The 25,321-nt window shown below is 37.5% G+C and overlaps 1 protein-coding gene and 1 long non-coding RNA gene across 2 annotated transcripts in view; one reads left to right on the top strand and one right to left on the bottom strand.

Annotated features, from left to right (window-relative positions):
- Positions 1-25,321, top strand: part of LOC147026145 (melanopsin-like) — a 117,969-nt gene that overhangs the window by 4,458 nt on the left and 88,190 nt on the right. The gene's annotated exons all lie outside the window — the stretch shown is intronic.
- Positions 19,897-20,662, bottom strand: LOC147026147 (uncharacterized). Its single transcript, XR_015058132.1, has 3 exons — positions 20,526-20,662; positions 20,236-20,424; positions 19,897-20,102 (listed from the first exon to the last, which is right to left on the bottom strand). It is a non-coding gene; the product is annotated as an uncharacterized LOC147026147 (long non-coding RNA).

The raw sequence follows: 25,321 nt of genomic DNA, 5'->3' as shown, positions 1-25,321 counted from the left end.
TTTCGACGTGCTGGCATTGTAATAGTGTTGTGCGCCGGGGGTCTGTGGCGATAAACGACCACTAGGTGGAGCAGTGGAGTCATCTCCCACCGAACACCCGGAATTTAGGTCGTGACTCTCGGATAAGTCCGAGAGTTCACGGGTCCCTTGGCGGACCGTGGTCGCCAATATTTCGACGGCGTGGGGTAGGGTTAATTGCCTAATTTCAATATACCTAAATACCCACGTCGTCTAACGACCGGGGAAAACCACACCCTCGACCGACTTTGTCCGAATCGAGTCGCTATCACCGACTCGGATCCAGCGTAACGGAGCGGAAGTTACCAAAGCCGCGCCAGACCAAATGAACAATCCACGGCACGAACAGCCCGACCAATTCGCAACATGCACCATGCTAGGCCAATGGGGGAGAGCACAGAAAATGAGCTGGTACATTTAACATGGGTTTTATTTTACATTAATCGGGAGGGAGACACAGAGCAGAGTTATTACGAATAAGAAATGTAATTCATAATGTACAAGGCACTTAACAATTCGACTTATCAGACTGGCACCACGCACGCACGCACGCACGCACGCACGCACGCACGCACACACACACACACACACACACACACACACACACACACACACACACACACACACACACAAGAAACGGACCCAAAGTGGTCTTTATTGAGGCCTGCAGCTCGGAGGGAAAGGGCGAGCTGAAGACCAGATTCGGTTTCACCGGACCCGCACTTGTGGAGCTCAGAGTCCTTGACGGGAACGGGGATCCCAGCTCGAGCACTTCAACGCAAACCACCATGGTGGGAATCAGTAGGATGAATATACTGCTTCTGGCTCACTTTTCCCCATGTAAATGAATGGGGGATTTTCAGCGATTCATATTTTGCCCCTAAAAAGTAAACCACCTTTTTATCCCAAGGTATATTTGTTTGTCTCCCCTTTTAACCAATGGACACTTTTTTTAAAATAACCAATGCAATAAGATCAAGATTTGTTCAAGTCGTAAAGTAGTAATGTGATTTGTTAAAGGTGATTCTAAAGAAATATCTGAAACATGTAAGCCAAGGGACACTCTTTTTCAAATAACCAATGCATATTGTTTATATCACTCATTGAACCTATAAAGATTTGTTCATTCTCAAATTCCTTCAATCGTTTAATTTTCTTTGCACAATAATCCCCATGTTAAATATTTAAAAATAAAACATTTGAATCTTTATATTTTTTAAGATACCCCTTTTGTGCCATTACGAAATGAGAAACTTCTCTTAATGCTCTTGTTTGACCACCTCCTGAGCCACATATCATTTTGAGATTATAGTAAATAGTTTTTTCATTGTTCAATTGATAACCATCAAAGTTTTCAGTCCATTCAAGGATATTTTTTTTTCTTTACATCCTCTAACTTACTAGTTTTTAAATTGATTCGCTTATTTGTTTTATTTACCTTTGTTTTAGTTATTTTTTCAATAAGACTTATTTGATATTTTTCACATTCATTATGTTTTCCATTTATATACCAAGACTGAGATTTTCTCCACTCTTTAGTTTGATTAATACTTGGTTTGACCATTTATATATTGTGAAAAAACACGGCGGTAGCCCTGAAAAAAACTCTAACCCATCTTCCCATCGTTAAAACACAATCTATTTTATACACTCTATCATACAATGTCCATATGGAACACAATCTATTCCATTATCTAAAATAAATCTCATCATCAAAGGCTCCTAATGCCTTTTTATTTACTTCTTCACCATATATCTTATGTTTATAACTTCTGATTGTATTCATTTTCCGATATTCTTCTTTCTTATTCATCAAACAATTATAATAATTTCTAAAAGTTATTGATTTCTTTATTACATATTTCTTTATTCCCTTTAACCTCTTATCAATCTGATCACCATACTTATAAGCATATGCCTTTGCTCTCAATCCAATAAACTCACTCATTACTTTTCCACCCAACTCATCCTTAAACTTACCAATAACCTTTTCATTCTTTTTGGAAAATAACTCACTCTTCTTACTAAAATTACTTGTATCATATACTCCAATATTTTTCTTCATATCTTTATAAACATCATCAGTTTTTATATCTAGGATAAAACTATCAGTGTCCATATACAACAATGAAACATTCTCACCATACTCTTTCTTTAAGCCATTATACAAATAATCATACATCAATATCTTTGATAAATCAAGAACTGCTGTTCCAATATAAATTGGTTTATCCATTACAATACTTTCCTTTTCCATATGAATAGCAGAAAAGTTCTCTGAAAAAACCTCTTCCCTCTTAAAACTTGGTTTATTTATCAATCTCGAAGCTTCTTTCCAAGATGTTTCAAATCTAATGTTTTGCCTGTTTGTAACATTCTCCATTGTCTTTCCAAAGACAGCATGATTCATCAATTTATAGAATTTCCCTTCAAATTTTACCTTTGTATTTGTTCTCATATCTGTATTGAATTTAATATACTTTTTCATCCAAGGACTTTGTTTAAATTTTAAAACTCGATGAATTTTACCGACTCTCAATACTTCTCTCAAAAACTGTTTAAAGCTTCTCTGATGCAAAGCATATCCCTCTTTATCATAGAATGTTGTTAATAACTTTTCTGTTGATTTGCCTTTCATATTAAAACTTGTATGATAATCCCTTAACCATTCTTTCTTTGGGGTTTCTTTCTCACATGCAAAAGGAAGGTCTTTATGCTAATTATGAAGATTACTCGGGTATCTCAAATCAACTTCAAAATAATAACCTTCTTCTTCATCATTCAATTCCTCTTGAGAAGAAATAACAATATTCATCAAAGCCTTTTCATAATCCTTTTCTTTCACCCACTCTAATTTACCATAAGGAAGAGATTGAGACATTGCCCATCCATACAAATTATTAGCATCAAAATACATCAAATAATTACTATCTTTTTCACTATCATAATTTGGAAGATATTTATTATTTGCTTTAGCATATCATTTTGAACATACTTGTGATATTCCACCTCTCTTAGACTTCTCAATCATCAAAAGCATATCTACGTCACTGATTAAATCTATATCTTGTTTTGTCATTTTCAACATTGCACTCCAAGCTAAACCAGTAGCTGTGAAATAGTGGGCAGGATCTAATCCATAACAATTTTTATTATGACAGAGTGATCTAAAAGCTTCAAACACATCAGCTTACAATAAAACATCTGTTTTTAGATACAAATCATGATATTCTCCAAGGTTCTTTATCTTAAATATTTTCCAAATTTCTTGTGCGTGTTTATATTCCTTATCACTTATCTCTTCTTCATAAAGGTTATTGCAGAAACTTTCTTTTGAATGAAGTTGTGTTTCTTTAAATCTCATAAATGAATCCATATAATCATAAGGATAAATTCCCTTACTTGTAAGAATTTTCTCTTTACTTTGAATTTCATTCCTTGTTTGAATTTCCTCTCCAGTAAGAATTCCCTCTTTAATCAGAATTCTCTCTTTAATCTGAATTTCCTCTTTAGTTAGAATTTCCTCTTTTGGAAAGAATGAATTAAAATTTCGAAAAGACCCCGTGGAGCTTAGATTTGATGCTCGGTCGGCTGGTGGTGTTCCCATAAACTTGCAAGAATCTAGAAACCTTATACAAGTTAAAGGTTTTGTGAATATCATTTTTGTAAATGAAATATACTTGTGACTTGTGTTTGTTATGACAGAAATATTCCCTGGTGTTTTTGAAAGTTCATTTATAAATAGATGTGTATCATAGTTGGCGCTGTTGTGAAGAAAGACTGGAATAAAAGAAGGAAATTTATAATTAAGATTACAACAGGAATGAGCGGGACCTCTATATTTACTAGTAAGATGACAATGATCCCTAACTTTAGACTCCTCAATTTCCTCCTCACAAATATGATAGATATTGTTCTTTCGAAATTCTAATTTTTCTTCTTCGGTTAATTTCATCGGTTCATTTGTTTCTTTCATTAATTTAGTTAAGGCCCGGTCACACCTTGACGTTTTAGCCAACGTATGCCGATTTTTGAATTTTTTTTCTAAAACGCTGGCACACGTTGAATACGTTATGGGTAAGTTTTGATAACGTTGAGAGCACGCTGAAAAACACTGCCATACGTCGTTGTACGCTGGCTTTAAACGTAGTACTTTTTGGTTGTCCTCAAATGTTTTCATGCTTGAAATTTCACGACGTATGCCGGCGTATGACTCGCACGTTCCGCTACGCTGGCCTCAAGTTGTATGCACGGTCTGCGATCGTTGACAGACGTCAACACATGCTACTTGTAAGTTAATCATAAGTTGAGACACGCCGAGGTAATGTTTAGCGTACCCGAAACTTATTTCTAACCTATGATAAATGTGTTGTTGGCACATTACGCGATCGTTGCCACACAGCGACAGACGTTACTTTTAAGTTACTCATAGGCTGAAAGACGTCGGTATAATGGATCGTCCTTGCGTCAGCGTCCACGGCCATGGCCAGGACACTTATTTGCAGCATTCTTCAAACTTTTCTTCGGCATGACGAGGATGTTCACACTTCGATGTCTAGCTTGGCTATGATTCCAATTGTCCATCGGCAGCGTCTATTTAAAATAGTCGAGTTTGAGCGTTTTAACACGTTCAGAAGAAACGCTTCAAATTTACAAACCCCAGCGTCAAAAAACAAAGGCGAGTGACAGCAATTTAAATCGTTCATTGTAAACAATGAAAATAGTTGAGTGGTACCGTTTAAAAGTCGTTGAGTGTAAAAAAAATCCAATTGTTGAGCGCAAGCGTCTACTTTCAACAGTGGAGATGCAGCCATTTAAATCGTTGAGTGGCAGCCGATGAATAGCAAACCCTACGTTACCGGCAAAGATAAACTGCCGCACGATATGGATAAGTTAGGCTATCGTTGGGCATAGTTTGTGAACGCCGGCTTCACGATAATTATTCGTTGGTATATCGTATCTATAAGTAATCAAAGCGCTCTATGCACATTATTAGTACATTGTGCATTTGTCCAACCCGTTATGAATAGACCTAAATCGTAAAAACAAGCTATAGCTCATTGTTGAAAAAGCCCCATAAAAAATTAGCCGCGAAGAACTTCGAACAATGATGAAAAGATGTCTCCTACCCGTGGACACGCGGACGCAAGGACGATCCATCATAACCCACACCCTCCCCCTCACACTCACCTACTACTGCCAACATGAACAAACTAATACTAATACTAATACTGATGCTGATACTGTTACTGCTGACATGGACATCGACTCAAAAAGGACTCGAAAACACTGTTGGGTTCCCCTTTTATGAGCAGCATTTTTATATACCAATTCCCAAAACCGCTGGGAACACGTCTTTATATGGCAGTTGTAAGCTAGAAACACGTTCATTTATTTTTTTGTTGACCGGAAGACTTCATTGGAATACGTCTACATACGTCGATGTGTGTTGGGACTACGTAAAGAATTGGTTCAATGCATGTCAAACATAAGTTAGAAATAAGTTTCGCGTAAAAAAGACATTACCGCGACGTGTTTCGACTTATGAGTAGCTTATAAGTAGCCTTTGTGGACGTGTGTAAGCGTCCACATATCGTGTGTAAAACTTATCCCCATCGCATGCGGAACGTGTGTCATACGCTGAGTACGTCGTAAAATTTTGAACATGTTTAAAATTTCTTGACATACTCTACTTACTACAACGTATCATAGCGTGCTTCAGCATTCTACTCACGTATACCAAACTTACTCATACCGTATTTGACGTGCCCCAACGTTTTAGACACATTTTTCTTAGGTCGGCATACGCTGGCAAGATCGCCAAGGTGTGACCGCGATGTTGACACTTCCATTTCTATGGCAGTTATGATTCGAATCGTTGTGCGTCAGCCTTTTAATAGGCTACGTCACGACATCGTCGGCGATGCGTGCAACGCGCTATGCCTAAGTTAGACTATTGTTGGGCATCGGTTGTGTAGGCCCACAACAGGTTCAGCATTCGTTGGTATAAGTTATCTATAACACAACGAAACGTTCTGTGTCCGTTACCAATGCGTTATACATAAGACCAAGTCGCTATGAATACGTCCGAATCTTTAAAAAAAATCATCAAAAGTTCAACGTAAGCCAGCGTTTTACATACATTTTAATACGTTGCCATCGCTGGCTAAAACGTCAAGGTGTGACCGGGCCTTTAGTCTTATACAATCCTTTTCTAATCGTTTTACAAACTCTTGTTTGTTTTTTCACTATAATATTCAGGTTTATTATACTTTTCTCCAACAGATGATTTGATATAATAACAGAAACCACAAGGAATATGTTTTTAGCTTGCCTGTTCGAAGAACAGAGAGCTATAGCGATACCCCCGGCGTGAGCTTCAGCGTGAGCGTGAGCGTGAAAATGTTAAATTCTTTGATGCAAGTTATTTTTAACCTCCGCCATCTTCGAAGATGGATGGAGGTTACTGTTTTAACCCCTTTCTGTTTGTTTGTTTGTTTGTTTGTGTTTGTTTGTTTGTTTGTGAACAGTATTACGGAAAAACTCCTCGACGGATTTCGACGAAACTTGGTGGGGGGGGGTTAGGTATGGTCCAAGGATCATGCCATTAAATTTTGGACCCCCCCCCAAAAAAAATTGTTCGAGAAAATTTTTTTTTTTTTTTGCATTTCTACATGTTTTTAGTGATTTCCAACCTCCCCTCCCCCTCCCCCCAAAAAATTGTTAGAGAAAATAAAAATTTTGCAACTTTTTTTTCAACAAAATTTCGATTTCTTTTTTTTGCATTTCTACATGTTTTGAAGTGATTTCCAACCCCCCCCACCCCCCCAAAAAAAATGTTGGAGAAAAGAACTATAACTCTGTCAGCATTGTTGACATCATATTTAATGAATAAGATATAAGGTTCACTTGAGTGACCCAGCAGTATTGGCGGCGGAGGTTTTGCACTCTCCCGAGTGCTCCCCCTCGAGTTTGTTTGTTTGTTTGTGAACAGTATTACGGAAAAACTCCTCAACGGATTTCGACAAAACTTGGTGGGGGGGTTAGGTATGGTCGAAGGATCATGCCATTAGATTTTGGACTTGGTCCCCCCCCCAAAAAAAATTGTTCGAGAATTTTTTTTTTTTACTTGGTGGAGGGGGGGGGGTTCGGTATGGTCCAAGGATCATGCCATTAGATTTTAGACTTGGTTTCCCCCCCCAAAAAAAATTGTTGGAGAAAAGAATTTTTTTTTTTGCATTTCTACATGTTTTAAGTGATTTCCAACCCCCCCCCCCCAAAAAAAAAATTGTTCGAGAAAAAAAAAATTTTTGCAACTTTTTTTCAACAAAATTTCGATTTCTTTTTTTTGCATTTCTACATGTTTAAAGTGATTAGGATTTTGTAGAAACTTGATGGGGGGTTAGGTATGGTCCAAGGATCATGCCATTAGATTTTGGACTTGGTCCCCCCCCAAAAAAAATTGTTAGAGAAAAAAGAAATTTTTTTTTGCATTTCTACATGTTTTAAGTGATTTCCAACCCCAACCCCCTCAAAAAAAAAATTGTTAGAGAAAAAAAATATTTTTTGCAACTTTTTTTTCAACAAAATTTCGATTTTTTTTTCTTTAAGTGATTTCCAACCCCCCCCAAAAAAAAATGATGGAGAAAAGAACTATAACTCTGTCAGCACTGTTGACATCATATTTAAAGAATAAGATATAAGGTTCACTTGAGTGACCCAGCAGTAATTGGCGGCGGAGGTTTTGCACTCTCCCGAGTGCTCCCCTCTAGTTTCCTTTCTAATGTTTTATCTCTCCCACTATTTTTATATGCCCGATATATATATATGTATGTATATATATATATATATATATATATATATATATATATATATATATATATATATATATATATATATATATATGTGTATATATATATATATATATATATATTTATATCTATATATATATGTATGTATATATATCGGGGCGTATTATGTGATACCTGTCGTCCGTCCGTCTGTCTGTCTGTTCGTCCGTTCCTGTCCACACTCTAACTCCCAAAGTTTTCAACTTTCATGTTTCATATTTGGTACATAGGTACAGACTGTGGAGACGGTGTGTCGTGACGTACGTTCGTCATCTAAAGTGGTTGCCATAGCAACCAGGATGCTGTTTTCCATCCGTTCCTGTCCGCAGTCTAACTCCCAAAGTTTTCAACTTTCACGTTTCATATTTGGTACATCGATACAGACTGTGGAGACGGTGTGTCGTGACGTACGTTCGTCATCTAAAGTGGTTGCCATGGCAACCAGGATGCTGCTTTCCATGCAGCAGCACAATTCTGTATTTACCTTCTTGTTAGGGCGTATATTGTGCTCACTTGCACTCTTGTTACTGATTACAATATGCAAATACATATATTGTTTTATAATTATACTTCACTGCAATGCTTTATAAAAAATATTAATTATTAGACTCTTCTTTCAAAAACGATAAATGTATAAACAGGCGAGCATTGGGTGGCTTTGACACCAACTCTGGTTGAGATTTATTTGTATGTGATTCTTTTGCATTAGGAGAAGCAGTATTTATCTTTTTTAGGATACATTCAAAATCAGCGTATATCACAAATGGGTGCATGATAGATTTATTATAATCTTCAAAAGAAATCTTTTCACCAGGTTTAGGCATTGTAATTACAGCTGATTTATGATTACTTAAATATTTTGAATGTTGTTCTAATCGTTCTTTTGTATGAAATGAATTAAGACATCGCTTACAAGGATATATTTTGTTTGCTGTTCTGAGTACCTGAGAAGGGATTAATCTTGATAAATTATTGATGTATGTGTAATGTGAATTCTTTCCAACACTAAAATATAAAAGATCAATGTGTGTTTCTTCATTTTTATTGTTGTTTGAAATATTTAATATTTGAACTTTGTTTGTATCCATTAATCCATATACATTAATAGAAAGATTATTCTTTTTCTCAAATTTAGGAATATCTGTTAGTGGCATTGGGAATTTAAAATCTTTAATGTCCAAGGTATTCTCATATTTCATATATTGTTTTCCTCTTTCTGAATTACAATTTGGTGGATGTACGTGAGCAAGAACAGACCAGAGAAAACATTTATTATCATTGTTCTTAATATTAACAACTGCCTTCTTTAGTTTTATTTCTTTTGGTAATTCAATATAAGAAGAAGCTTTAAGAAGGTTTGATTTTAGAATGTGTATATCTAAAAAGATGATTTTTTAAATATTAAATCCACTTCCTACCACTGTCTTATCAACATCCTCCTCTTGGCTTGATAGTAGTTCTTCATAAACCCCACTTTTCAAAAAAATCTTGAAATGATGTTATAAAATGAAGATCTGTTCTCATATAAGGAGTTTGTTCTTCATCTTGTCTTTTCATATTCATTTTCACTCCCATATAAAACTTTAAAGTTTTCATTTCTTTTAATGTCTTTTTAATAACTTTTTCAAAATCAGGTTTCACTATTTCATTTGATTCAGCTATTGATGATGGACCGGGTTCTCCAAATTGAAAAATCCTTATTTTTATATGCCCTTTGAATGCCCCATCAGTGTTTTCACTATAATAGTCTCCCTTTACTTTAAACTCATTTTTCTTGTGTTTTGTGATTGACGATGTCTATTATAACTACTCTTCAAAACATATTTTGAGCAGATATCACAATGTTTTCTTTCCAACTCAAGAGGAGATATTTGATGAAATAGATTAAATGTATGTTTGTTGGTTTGAAGGTGTTTTTTATAATATTTATATTCGTGATTACAAACATTGCAGTACGTTGTATTCACCATATTTATATAATAAAACTTTGCTTGAACTAAAATTTTCTTGATGAAAATTTTGTTTTATTCATAGGTGAATCTGTGCTTAAAACCATTTTATCCTCCAACTTTTTTCACTTAATAAAAACAATGTTTCAAGACACAAAAGACAAGTTTGAATCAATCTCTTCATTTGTAAAAGATACTGAGAAATATGTCTAGGATGTAAAATTGAACAAATATAAATATAATAACTATTGGATAAAAACAATTATGGTGGATAAGATGAGTTCTTCAATTTCCTTCAGTGGAAGGGCTTTTAGTATACCTGGAAGAACATCAATTAACGCATCTCCAACAAAAGTTTCTCCTCTCCTTCTGGTAATATATTCAAAACTAGAAAAAGCAATGAAACAAGAAAAAGTATCAAAAAATAAAAACCTTATGGATGAAGCTTCAGAAAGAAAAGATAAGACCATCTGTAATATGCAAGGAGAAATTTGTGTTTTTTTTCAACAACCCGAAAGATGTAAATCCTGATGAAATAAAGGATGTTAAGAAATCAGTTGAAATGACATTTAGTTCAAGAGTCGTTAAAGATCATTTTAAAATTACCTTTAATATAAAAAATGTTGTAGTTGAATCTGGTAATGAAAAAAAGTATATCGATATCGATGGTAATATTATTAAATATGAGTCAATATGCAACTGAAAGTATAGATGAATTTCAGTTTAAGTAAAGTTTTACTTTTTAAATATGCGAGACTTCCCTGATTCTCCAGATGACAAATTTGAAAATTGTCCTGCGTGTGAAAGATGGGGATTAAACACAGTCAAAAGCCTATAAACAATGTATATTCAGTGATTATCTTCTAATTAATGTGAATAAAACATTTAAAAAGGAAAATAATTATTTTAGATTTACACCAAAAATGAATTGATTTACAAGATTGATTAGAGAAATGAATGTTAAAGATACTGTATGAGGGTGATACCTCTAAAGGGTGAGGGTGACACTAAAAGATCAGTATAAAGTATGAGGGTGATAACACACCTTTCCTTACAAGGGAAGAAACTGAACGTATTAGTGAAATGTTCAAAGGATTGTTGTCATATATTATTCATGGATGTGATTTTCAGGGAAATATCAACACAAGATATTGCATTAATAAAATAATGGATTATCTTGAAATTAAACCTGAACTTCGGATAAAATATAGAGTTTCTAAAAAATCCAATAATAATTTAAATAACCTGTTTTCCAAACATATAAATGGATGATTTTTTTTACCCATTTGGGAAAATAAGATAAAATTTAACAACCATAAAATCTCCCAAATTCATTAAGATGTCTCATAGTTGGTTCAAGCGGATGCGGAAAAACCTGCTTACTTTTGAAGATGCTCCTGACTCCCAACTTTTTAGATTACGATAATTTAATAATTTTCACAAAGTCGAGTTTTCAACCAGTGTATCAACTACTCTCACAAGGTTTTAATGCTGGTCTTCAAAAAGAAGATATAATCGGTTTATTTAAACTTCAGAAAAACCTAAATGATTATAACATTGAAGATATAATTCAACTATTTTGTGATACACAGAGATGTAAAAAGAAATCAAATCCTATAACTTGTATTCTTAGTGATAATACGGATGATATACCGTCTCCCCAAGATTTGGATAAATCAAAAAAGAACCTCGTTATCTTTGTTGATTGTGTTAATGAGAGAAACCAAATGGTAATGGACAGCTACTACACAAGAGGGAGACATTCTTCTTGTAATTGTATGTATCTTAGTCAATCACACTTTCAACTTCCTCGTCGTTCCATCAGAAACAATGCTAATACTTTAATTTTATTCAAGTTAAATTCAATAGATATAAACAATTTTTGCAGAGACAATTGTTCAACATTATGCAGTAAAAAATAATTTGCGGATTACATGAAGCACACGACGGAAAAATACAAATATATTGTTGTGAAACAAGATGAGCTATTGCATGATATTTTCCAATAAATAAATGGATGCGAAAGAAAGAGCAAGAAGATTTAAGGTTTATCAAGAGTTGGCTTCAAAAGTTGTAAACAACAGGAAGACATAAAGAAGAAACGCAGACAGAAACTAACGGGCGAAGAAGCATTTGAAAGAAAACGAGAAATTTTTTTAAACTACTTTTAAAAACTTCCCAAGAAAAAAATGAAAGATGTTTCCACAGTTCCCACAGTGGAATATACTCCTAAAAAACTTCAAATGTTAAAAGATTTTGATCAAATGACGGAGGAAGAATTAGAGCATATAGGGGAATTAGAATATGATGATGAAGGATTATTTCGACAACTGGAAGAGATTAATCACCCCCCCTGCTTATATTGTGAATGCTCTTCAAAACAATGAATATTCAGCGGATTCAAAAGCCAAAGCAGGACTCATTCCAACAGAACAACCAGCAATATTTCATCTTGTTCAAGAAAAGGTTTTGATATTTAATGATGAATTGAGGTTCTTGAGGTCTGCTCAACCCCCTGTTAAACTAACACCCAGATTAATGTTTCTTCTCACAAAAGATGGAAGACAAGCTTCAACTGTGAGGAATGAATCAAAGTATTTTGCTAAACCATTGGAGATGAAAAATAATGATGATAGAGTACATATTGATCTGCTGAACTCTGTTGATTATAGGGTTAGTCTTTCTGGTAAACGTAGCAAGAATGAGAATGAGAAGGAGAAACACATTATTCAGGCTTTAAGTATCCTTGGTTCAGGTGTTAGTTTTCTTCCAAATGACCCATCGCAATTAGTTAATAGACTGTTATTGTTGTGAGGTAGTAAGAAGGCTGGAAATAACAATTGTTTTAAAGATGCATCAGCCATTTTAGACCAGTTGATGAACATGAAAATAATTAATAAATCTCAATATAAAGACATTTTATCTCATATTAAATAAGATGAGAAGCACAATCCTGAGTTTGAATTTCACAACAAGTGACCACACATCTTCATTCCCATACCCACTACAACTTGACCCAACAAAAGAATATGAGGCATCTTTATTGTCCATGGAAACTTATAATACCTTATTTAATATAACTGAGAAAAATGACAAGTTTAGCTATAATCCGGGAAGTGCATACAAAACTATAACAGTCTCACCCGGAGCAAATGAGATTTCTCAAATATCTTCCGAAATTGCTCGTCTTATGAAAGAACAGGGTGATGAACCAAAAAATATTGTTATCGATATTCAAAATCATACTTCAAAATCAACGATTAAACTTAAAAATAACTACAAAGTTGATTTCACAATTGATAATTCATTTCGAGAGTTATTGGGTTTCTCCTCAAAAAAGATTGAAACTAATGGGACGTTTTATATTGATAATGTCATTCAAAAATCTTCAGGAATAAATTCAGTATTAATTCACTGTGATTTGATTGATGGTGCTTATAATGATGGAATAAAAACAAATACAATATTTTCATTCAGTGCATACTCAACCCCAATTGGTTAGAAATTCAATATGGAACCCAAAAATTTGGTTTATCTCCCTGTGTCAGGAAAAACCATACACAGAGTAAATTTTAGGATAACCGACCAAGATAATCGTATGATTTCTTTCAATGGGGAAGTTATATCCATCAGAATTCACCTACGTGAAGTTTTCCAATAAATAAATACGATGGTTATTGTGAGGAAACACGAGTTGGGAAAATATAAAATAATTACAAGGCATGGGATGTTCCTTTCCCCATACTACAAGGGTGAAGGTATGTATCTTGCTGGAGGATACTATAAAGCTTCGAGACAAAGGGGTGTCGGACATCAATTTAGAGATGGGGTAATTGATACTCCAATGGGTATCGGTTCAACTATTCTTGAACATAAAGACCTAATTGGTTCAATTGCTTCTTCTGTGGGAAATGTAGCAGGTGCTGTAAAGAGCATAAAAGATGCCCAAAAGGAATCTCATAAATTACAAGCAATTAAAGAAATTAAGAAAGGCCAAACTCAGTTGTCCCCCCAAGAACGACAGAAAATAATTCAACTACTTGGGTCAGAGTTTCAAAAGTTTTAACATCTTTTTTCCGAAATAAATACAAGTATGGAAGCAATTTATAGTATCTATGATTTGGATGATACTATTATCATCTCAAACTCCACTAAAAAAGATTACTTCAAGGTAAATGCAATAACTGGAATAGACTGTAACGCAAATGGTACAAAAAGTTTTGAAATAAATAATCAAAAAACTTATTTGAATCTATCCAAAAGTTTCTTGTTGTGTAAATTTACATTCACTAAGGCTGGGAATAACACAAATGCTACACTCGTAAATAATTTCTTCTGGAAAATGTTTGAGAGTGTTCGTTTGTACATTGGAACACAAGAAGTTGAAGCGGTTGATTATGTCTCTGCTGTATCTGAAATGATGAAATTTACACGATATACATTCAGTGATAGAATGGGAAAGGGGGCTGTCGAAGGTTTTATTCCTGATATGTCAACGGGAACAACCACAGACCCTGGATATACTCAAAGGAAAGGAGCGTTTTCATGATGATACAAAAGCAGTTAATAGTTTTACTGTGGCAGTTCCTCTTAAAGATATATTTGGATTTTGTGATCATGATAAAGTTCTGTATGGTCTTAAAATTAGATTTCAACTACAAAGGAAAGATAATGAAAATAGATTACTTTTTGGAGTTGCTCATGCTTTTGGTGATCAGAATAAATTTGTAATTGATGAAATGAGTTGGTATATGAGTGAATATACTCCTAATCTTAAAACAGAAGAGATGTTGAATAGAAGACTTAACTCAAAGAAACCACTCAGTGTATCATACCTCAAAAGAAGATGTCAACACGTTAAACTAAACCAAACCACTTACACGTGGAATTTGGGTGTTCTGCAAGGAAAGCCACGATATCTGTGGATCATTTTTTTAAAAAAAACAGATGGCGATACTGCGACTGATAAGAATAATGCATTGAGTGATAATGCTAAGGTAAAACAACTTCATGTTTCTCTCGATGGAACATTTATCCACAAGATAGATTGGAAATTAATTTGGAAAAAAAATGATTTTGCTGAAGCATACAAGTCTTACCAAAAGGTGTGTGAAAGTAATGGAAATAAAGAACTTATTTTGGTTATGACAGCATTTAAAAGTTTGCAGAAAATCTATGCGTTTGACCTGAGTGCTCAAAAGGAAACTATAAAGTCGAATCGAGTGGATACTTCCCTATACATTGAAAGAGGAGAGAGTGAAGAAATTGATACATATTGTTTGCTTTTGGAAGAAACAGAATTGCAGATTAATACAGATAATGGTGTTATGATTAGTCGCACATAATTTTTTGTAAAATAAATGAGTGGCAAAGTACCAACTGGGGTATATGCTAATCAAATCAATCTTCATAAACTATCATCTTGTGTTCAAAATCAAAAGCCTTTTACGATAACGTTAATACAATTCAGAGAAGCGGAACAGTAAGAATTGATGTTTTGCTCACAAGAGAACAGGTTAAAATCTTGAACGATACTGGCTCACTTAAAATTAAAATGACAAAACCAATGTTGAAAAAATATTCAATAAGAGACGATTGGAGGATTTCTCCCATTTCTAATTCCTTTATTTGCTGGTTTAAGTGTGGTTGGAGCATTGACCGGTGGTATTTCAACAGCGGTGAAAACTGCCAACGAAAGGAAGGCTCAACTCCAGGCTCAAAAAGAATTGGAAAGACATAACAAGGAGTTGGAGAAACAAATTAGTGGAAGTGGTGTAATTGTAGATTTTGCTGAGAAGCTTGAAGGTCTGCCTGATAAAGCGAGATTGTTAGTAGGAGATGTGCTTTCTTCGATCGCACAAGCAGGTGTAAAATTTACTAAAAGAGGTAATGGATTATATCTTTCTAATAAATAAATGAGCATTGATGAGTGGTTTAAAGAATTTGGAAAGAATACATCAAATTTACAACTTGTCAAATATTGTAAGAAATTAAAAATTCATAATGTGGTTATGTGTACGAGAGATGAATTAACAAACGTGCCTAAACATACAAAGAATATTATTATGAACTTAGAAGATTATAATGGGAATGGTTCTCATTGGGTTTGTATTTTTAATAGTCAAGACAAATATTATTTTGATAGTTTTGGTCTTCCACCACCTGTTGAAGTCATAAAATTCTTACAGAATGGTGTTTATCAAACATTTAATGTCCAAGAATTAAATTCCAAGTGTTGTGGTCAATTATGTCTATTTGTGTTATTTCAACTCAACAAAAATAAAACATTTTATGACATTATTTTTAATCTAATATAAATGAATTATGTTGGTAAAGATGGTTCTATCTTTGGTGTATCCCAAGAACTGGATATTGATTTATCAAATTATTACACAAAGGCACAGGCTGAACGACATAAATACAATATAGCCAAAAATATTAATATGAAAAATGCTTATAAATTAAAAAAAAATATCCAAGCCCGACTGACGCGAATGACTTGGTGAGATTAAACGATTTATCACAATATATATATATATATATATATATATATATATATATATATATATATATATATATATATATATATATATATATATATATATATATATATATCCTTAAATAAAACGGCCGTGTATTCCAAAGATACAGAAGTGTTGATTTTATCTCCAGGTCATACAGAATTCACAGTTCGAATTAAAATAATTTTTTTTATAAAGAAGGGCGTATCGTTTGTATGAGAATAGAACAATGGGAGTATGATATTAATGATTTAGGGTATAATTGGTCATTTAAAATTGACCTAAAAGACCTGGAACAATGAAATCAGTCACGTAAGGAAGAATATTATCCACTTGGTGCCGAGAATGAGTTTTGTGGAGCCACGATTAGTAAACAACAAATAAAATAATTTAATAAGGGTAAATATAATAATAGTTTTGCCCAAGTTTCTGTCATTAAAACAGAAAAAAAACAGGATTATATATAATAAGTAGGGAAATACAAAATGATTTAACATGGGAAGATGGGGAGGTGTTTCGTGTCATAATATTATTCTAACATATATTTCTAATACATAAATGACGGCAAGAAGGCTTCAAGAAAATTATCATTTCTGTGTTCAAGCATACCTTCAAGAAAAGGGTATTCAGTATTTTAATAAATATGTTCTACAACATAAGAATGAGGTATTTTCAATAAAAGATTGGCAATGTGCTGATGTTGATAAACCGACAACTTTTCATTTAATTTGAATGTTAAATAATGAAAAAATTAAAAGGTTAAGAAAACGTAAGGCTCTTTTAGAAATTCAAAAGAAATTTTATTGGTTTCCTGGTGTAAAAATTTTTTATTTTGGATACAGGAATAACAAGAAATCCTGATGAATATATGTATGATATTCTATGGGGTGTAACCGATTCAAGGATAGTAAGGGATGAGGAAGGAGTTGAAGAGAGAAGAGGAGGAAAGGGAGAATAGAGAGGGAGAAGAAGGAGAAGGAGGAAAGGGAGAAGAAAGAGAAGGAGGAGAGGGAGAAGAGATAGAAGGAAGAGAAAGAGAGAGAGAGAGAGAGAGAGAGAGAGAGAGAGAGAGAGAGAGAGAGAGAGAGAGAGAGAGAGAGAGAGAGAGAGAGAGAGAGAGAGAGAGGGAGAGGGAGAGGGAGAGAGGAGGAGGAGGAGAGGGAGGAGAGGGAGGAAAGAGCGAGAATGAATAAATATGAAAATATGAAAACTGGTGAGATGAAAAAAAGATTGGGGTATTACAGAAAATAACTCAACCCACTGAGGAGGAAAACAAAGAAATGACAAGTCTATTAGCAATATTTTCGATAAGACTATTGTCATCGGCAAGATCTTGATTTTAATTCAAGTTTTTCATTTTCTTCTTAAATAAATGGAGGAGAGAGTGAAGGCATTTCTAAGGATTCTTTATGTTTTAAAATTTAAGATTCAAATGTGCATGTTGGAAACTAAAAAGGTTTTTGCACTCTGCAGGAATTTTTGTCATTAATAAATGAGTTATTGTCTCAAATGTAAAAAGAAAACTAATACTAAAAATATTTCATTTATTAAAAGTAAAAAATAACAGGGTTATACAAAAAGGTATATGTTCGGTGTGTGGTTCAAAAAAAAAATCGATTTATCTCCAAACACAAACTCGGAGGAGATATACAAAAGTTTTTATCAGGAAGTAAATTTACAACGACTGGAATACCAGGGGAATTACATCTCCCAGGGTATTCTTTCTGTGGTCCAGGCACAAACTTGGATAAAAGATTATAGATGAGGCAGACAATCCCAAATCATGGAGTGAGCCCATCAATAGAGTTGATGAAGTGTGCATGAGACACGATATTGATTATGGGAATTCCACAACTTTGGAAGAAAAGCATGAAGCCGATAGAGAAATGTTGTATAATTTGTCTCTGATACAAAATCCAACCTTGAGAGAAAAAGTTGATCGGTTCATCGTGAAGAAGATGATCAGTGCTAAATTGAAACTTGGACTTGGAAATCCCAAAAACTTATAGGCTCGAATGATGTCATGAAGATCGAAGAGCAATTAGCTGATGAATAACATAAACCAATATTCACAAAGTTTCAGAGAAGGAAGGTTTATTCCAAGGAAGTAGATTATTTCTGGTCCGCTGATTTGATTGAACTCAATGATAAGGGGTACAAGTATGCTTTCACCGTTATTGATTTGAGGAGTAGATACACATGGGTTGTCCCTTTAAAAAACAAAACAGGTAATACTCTTATGTTGGCCTTTCAACAGATATTTAATAAAAGTAAGAGAAAAACTCAAAAATTGTGAACTGATGATGGTGGAGAGTTTTATAACAAGACATTTATGAATTTTCTGAAAAATAACAGTATTACATTATACAGTACCTTTAATGAAGGGAAGGCCGTTGTTGTTGAACGTTTTAATCGTACCTTAAAAGAGAGACTATATAAAAGATTCACACAACTCGGTTCAAAACAATGGTCATCTTTTATTCAGGATATTGTGGATAAGTATAATGACACGATTCACACGTCAACAAATATGAAACCATCAGAAACATTTACAAAATTAAAATATGAAAAAGAGATTAATGTCAGAAAACCTCAGTTCAAAGTTGGTGATATCGTAAGAATATATAGATGGAAATCTCATTTTGAAAAGGGTTATACTAAACGATGGACGAACGAACTTTTTAAAATTGTTGATGTAATAGATACGGTCCCTTGGACTTACAAGATATTTGATTTCGAAGGGGAAGAGATTTTAGGTTCATTTTATTCACAGGAATTACAAAAGACAAAGATAAATTGAATTTTTTTTGACTCCGCCCCTTTTTGACTCCGCCCACACAAGCTCCACCCACATAAACCCTACCCACATAAACCCTACCCACACAAACCCACCCCATACAAACCCCAACCCACCCAAGCTCCACGCAAACCCCACCCCACACAAGCTCCACACACAAACCTCACTCCACACAAGCTCCACCCACATTCATCATATTCACATAATTCGTGATTAGTCAATTAGTTAATTCGTTCCCCACACACAACATGTTTGTTTAACTTAAAAAATTGTCCACCCATCCATACAAGCTCCACCCGCACATCCACCCATCCACCCATCTCCCCATCCATTCACCCGTCCACATCAAACCTCATCCACATAAATCTCATCCACATTATCCCTGCCCACAGAAGTCCCCACCCACACAAGCCCCTCCCATATAAGCCCCTCCCATATAAACCCGAGGCACAGAAGTCCCCACCCACACAAGCACCTCCCATATAAGCCCCTCCCACACAAGCCCCATCCACATAAACCCCTCCCATATAAACCCCACCCACAGAAGCCCCTCCCACATAAACCCCTCCCACACAAGCCCCACCCACATAAACCCCACCCACACAAGCCCCACCCCCCCACACAAGCCCTCTGTGTGCCCCCACCTTTGACCCACCACCTCCCTCATCCCACTCCCCACCCTTCCCCACACACACATGGGGAGGAGAGGGGGTGGGATGAGGGGGTGATGGGTCGTTGGGGGGCGCACTCCCCCCCCCCATAAATGTCCTTGATTCACTTTTTGTAGTTAAGAATCAGATAATTGTAAGGAAAGCATTTATAATTAATCAACATTGATAATATTAAATATTCAGTTGTAAAAACAGATGATATATCCAAGCAGTCTGCTTCAGATGTCTTGAGTGCCAGGTCAGATTCCTGCAGACGATTAACTTGTGCACTTGGTTCATCCAGACAGGTGTTTAAACTGAAAAATAAAAAAAATAATGTGTTAAAACTCAGGAGACATATTGACAGACAGAGACAGATATATAAATGAACACAGAGACAAGCAGATATACATACACTCACACATGCACGTGCACGTGTGTGTTTCTCACCTTGAAGTCGGATCTTTCAAGATTATAGGAGATAACAACAACGTCTTCCAGTCAGTAATTATTTCTCTCATTTCTCCCCTGAAAATCCGAATCTCTTGTACAAAATCAGACATCTGTGCCCAGACATCGTGTAATTCGGATAATTCATTTTCAACATCGGCGATCAACAATGTTGTTATTGGAGACAATCTGTTGAAAAAAAAAACCCATATATATTAGTCATACAGTGATTTAATTAATAATCAGTTGCTTCACTGTGATTCTGAGAGGAAGAACACAAACAAACTTACCGATATTGTAATGGATTCTCTTCTTGTTCAAGACGAAAGATAGATCATGTTTTAATCGTTTCTCAATATGACAAGATGAGAAAAATTATAAAGCTTTCAGACAAAGATTATGACTGACGGCTCGTTTATAAAACAACTTGAGGAAGTGAAATTGCGTAATGTTGGAATTTTTCAGGGCGTGTGTCCACACGGGGAAATGACATTTCGGGCAAGACAGCTCAGCATGGGAAATGCGTTGGCGATTCATTCCCAAGCACTTATCCATTTTTAACACAAAATGAAAATGCTTTGAATGTTTTTTGATAAAACTTACGTTTATGAGCCTGTTATTGTTCTGATTTAAAATATAACCACGAGGCCTTGTTTCTCACAGAATACGAACTTCATGGCACGAACTGAAAACACTTAAAAACCTGCCCCCATTCGTTGGTTCACCTTTGAGTGGAGTAAGAGTCAGAGGGGGAGAGAAAATAATTCTCCTCTTTTTGTTCTAATGGGTCTCGAGTCAGAGAGGTCTCCCGATACACTTGTATGGCAGAAAAAGGGGTATCTCAAAAAATATAAAGATTCAAATGTTTTATTTTTAAATATTTTAGATGGGGATTATTGTGCAAAGAAAATTAACTATTGAAGGAATTTGAGAATGAACAAATCTTTATAGGTTCAATGAGTGAGCTAAACAATATTTAGCTAAACAATTTCACGTCAGGTCAGGTTCGATCTGTGACCTGCTACAGGTACCATGTAAACCTGTACTAACCTGTTCCATGGTCGGGTTGTCGGCGACTAAACCGTCTCCCCCACCAGGTTTCTGGTGAGGAGGGTGTTTGGATATGGACACCCATCAGGATTAAAAACAAAACCTGTCAAAGGGCGGAGGAGCTCCTTGTGAGCCAACGGCCATCCATATCTGGTGCCCAACTGTGTCTGCGGACGTCCTCCTGCAGTTGGGTCACTTCTTATTAGGAGGTTGGTGGCAGGATTTGCACTCCGGCCACCGTAAAACCCTTCATTCCGCAAAACGCAAAAACGCAAAAAAATCTGAAAACCCACTCCGTGGGAGTACCTCCTGTGCAGCTTCCCTTCACAGGGCAGCTCACCGGATGACGGGATTGGGGCAAAGCCTTCGGGACCCCCAATCTTTGATAGGAGGGAAACCACGGGGTAACATCCCTGGGTCAGATTGCGGGAGAGTGTGTCGGAGTGGTGCTGAGGTGTCGTCCACCAGACGGCGGTCTCCTTGGGTTAACCTGAGGCGGTCCCTTCGGGTGGGTGCCTGGAATGTCCTATCCCTAAGAGAGGATGATCACCTGTCTCTGTTATCATCTGAGCTCAAGCGTTTGGACATCGGGATTGCAGCTCTCTCTGAGGTTCGGAGACCGGATTGCGGCGAGATAATGGTGGGTGGTTACACCTACTATTGGTCTGGTCGCTCTGATGGTTACCATACCCAAGGAGTTGCTGTAGCTGTGTCCAATAAGCTGACCCCAATGATAATTGAGGTAACACCGGTCAACGAGCGTATTATGAGATTAAGGATTCGTCACTCCTTAGGTGTCATTTCCCTGGTCTCTGTTTATGCTCCGACTGAGGCGAGTGATCTCACCGTGAAGGATGCATTCTACGCCATGCTCGAGTCTGTGGTTGATCAGTGCCCCAGACGAGATACACTTCTAGTCTTGGGGGATTTCAATGCATCGACTGGAACTGATAGGGACGGTTATGAGGTGTGTGTTGGTCCCCATGGGTCAGGAACTATGAACCAGAATAGCACTAAGTTCCTTGACTTTGCAAGAAGTCATGGACTTAGGGTGGCTGGTTCATGGTTTCAGCGCCCACAAGCTCATCGCTGGACTTGGTATTCCAACGCTGGCGGTGTGGCAAAGGAGATTGACCATGTCCTCATTGACGGTCGTTGGAGGATGATCCAGAACTGCAGGGTCTACCGGAGTGCTCAGTTCCTCAATACTGACCACAGGCTTGTTGTAGCAACTCTAAAGCTGCACCTTAAATCCTGGAGAATGGTACCATCCCAGCTGAGACTGGATGTTGCCAAGCTCAGGGATGAGAGAGTAGCTGAGGAGTTTGCGAACAGGCTGAGTGGACACTTGTGTGTCTGGGAGCTTCGGGGGTCCTGAAGAGTTGTGGAGCGCCTTCAAGACCACCGTCCTTGATGTTGCCGGTGGATGCCTTGGAGCTCACCGCAGGGCAAAGAAGAATTTTGTCTCTCAAGGGACACTGGATACCATTGACCAGAGTCGCAGGGCCAGGCTGAATGGCAGAGCTGAGCTGTTCAGGGAGCTGAGGCGTAAAACTGTACGTGCACTGAGGGTGGACAAGGAGGCCTATGTGCGAGGAATCTGTGAGGGGGTAGAGCATCACCTGTGGACAGGTGATTCTCGTCCCGCTTACAGGGGAATTCGCGCATTACGTTCATCCAAGCCCATCCCTCGGAGCACTGCAGTTCGAGCAGAGAGTGGTAGGCTCTTGACAGAGGAGTCTGAAGTGAAGGCCCGCTGGGCCGGTTACTTTGAGCGGTTGTACCAGGCTGATCCCCCAACTGTCGAGTTGGATGTCAAGGGTGTTACAATCCCTGTTGCTGACCCTCGAATCAACTGTGGTCCACCTACGCTTGTGGAAACACGGGCTGCGGTGAACCAGTTGAAACGGGGCAAAGCTCCAGGGATCTGTGGCATCCATGCTGAACTTCTCAAGGCTGGTGGAAATGCTGCACTCGTGTCGTTGCATGCAGTTTTGTGCTCTGCCTGGAACACAGGCATCATCCCAACTGACTGGAAGAGGGGCCTTGTTGTCCCTCTCTGGAAAGGGAAGGGTGATCGCCAAGACTGCAACAACTACCGAGGGGTGACGCTGCTCTCAGTGCCGGGCAAGGTCTTTGCTCGGATAATTCTCGATAGGGTTCGCCACCATCTACTTGAGCACCAGCGTCCAGAGCAGTCAGGCTTTACACCAAAGAGGTCAACGATTGACCGTATCCTTGCACTTCGTGTCCTCACCGAACGCAGACGAGAGTTTCAGCAGGGGCTGCTTGCAGCCTATGTTGATCTCTGTAAAGCGTTCGATTCAGTGAATCGGGATGTCCTCTGGAGGATTCTTGGTCTTCGTGGGGTGCCACCAAAACTGATCGATCTGATGTCTGAACTCTACTCTGGTACTGAGAGTGCTGTGAAGTGTGGTGGTACCATCTCTGACTTATTTCCAGTTGTTACTGGAGTTCGTCAGGGATGTGTACTTGCCCCCACACTTTTCAGCACTTGTATGGACTGGATTCTAGGGAGGATGTCGGAGAGATCAAGTTGCGGTGCGTCATTTGGGAATGTCAAGATCTCGGACCTTGACTTTGCAGATGATGCAGTCATCTTTGCGGAGACTTTAGACATCCTCTTGGGGGCCCTCGAGGTGCTGAATGAGGAGTCGGAGCCATTGGGATTACGGGTTTCTTGGGTCAAAACTAAGATCCAGGCTTTCGGTGACATCTTGGATGCTGCTGTCCTGTCTGTGTCTGTTTGTGGTGAGGATGTTGAGGTCGTGGAGAGATTCACTTACCTTGGCAGTGATATTCATGTCTCTGCTGGCTGCGAGTCAGAGGTCAATAGACGTCTGGGTCGGGCCTGGGGAGTCATGGATTCACTGGATCATGGGGTGTGGCGCTGCCGGTACCTGTGCGGGAGGACGAAAGTCCGAGTCTTCAGGTCCTTGGTACTTCCAGTCTTGCTCTATGGGTGCGAGACTTGGACTCTGACCAAGGATCTGAGACGGAGACTTAATTCCTTTGGTACCAGGTCTCTTCGGAGAATCCTTGGCTATCGCTGGTCGGATTTTGTGTCCAACGAGCGGTTGCTGAGAGAGACTCGGATGAGATTTGTTACCTGCATAGTCCGTGAGCGTCAGTTGCGGCTGTATGGACATGTGGCTCGTTTTCCTGACTCTGATCCTGCTCACCAGATTCTCTCAGCGAGGGAGTCTCATGAGTGGAGGAGGCCAGTGGGTCGACCACGTGCCTCATGGTTGCAACAGGTTGACCATCATCTCAAGGAGATGGGGATGGGCCTGGCATCTGCCTGGGGGATGGCCAGACGGAGGCCCCTGGAGTACCGGCGGAAAGTGGACGCAGCGACGTGCTGTTCTGGCACATGCTCCCATACCTGACCTGATCGGTTATTTGAAAAAGAGTGTCCCTTGGCTTACATGTTTCAGATATTTCTTTAGAATCACCTTTAACAAATCACATTTCTACTTTCCTACTTGAACAAATCTTTATCTTATTGCATTGGTTATTGAAAAAAAAGTGTCCCTTGGTTAAAAAGGGGAGACAAATAAATATACAGTACCTTGGGATAAAAAGGGGGTTTACTTTTTAGGGGAAAAAATATGAATCGCTGAAAATTCCCCATTCATTTACATGGGGAAAAGTGAGCCAGAATCAGTATATTCACCCTACTGGACTCAAACCCACGACCCAGACCAAGCCGCACTCGCCACCAAGACTGCAGACCGCAATCGCCACGATCCCTGCAGAACGCACTCTTGTTTGACCACCACACCCCTCTTCTTGAGGTGGGAGGGGTTTCTTTTCCTAGCCACTCACCTCCTGATTGGACGGTTGGTTGGCAGGCGACTCGTGGCGGCCCTTCATTGGTCGGGCCGAACACTCCATCTGGCTATAGTCTGGGATCCAAGGCCCATAAATCCAACTTTGATGTGACACCCCTGCTGTAAAATTTTTGGCAGTTGAATCACGTTTGTGGGGGTGTAGGACACCAGAAAAGTGACTT

The sequence above is a fragment of the Eptatretus burgeri genome, chromosome 5 (assembly GCF_056783735.1).
Source record: "Eptatretus burgeri isolate ZD-2024b chromosome 5, Ebu_testis_v1, whole genome shotgun sequence".
Classification (NCBI taxonomy): Eukaryota; Metazoa; Chordata; class Myxini; order Myxiniformes; family Myxinidae; genus Eptatretus; species Eptatretus burgeri.
This window is presented reverse-complemented; position numbering and strand designations above follow the sequence as displayed.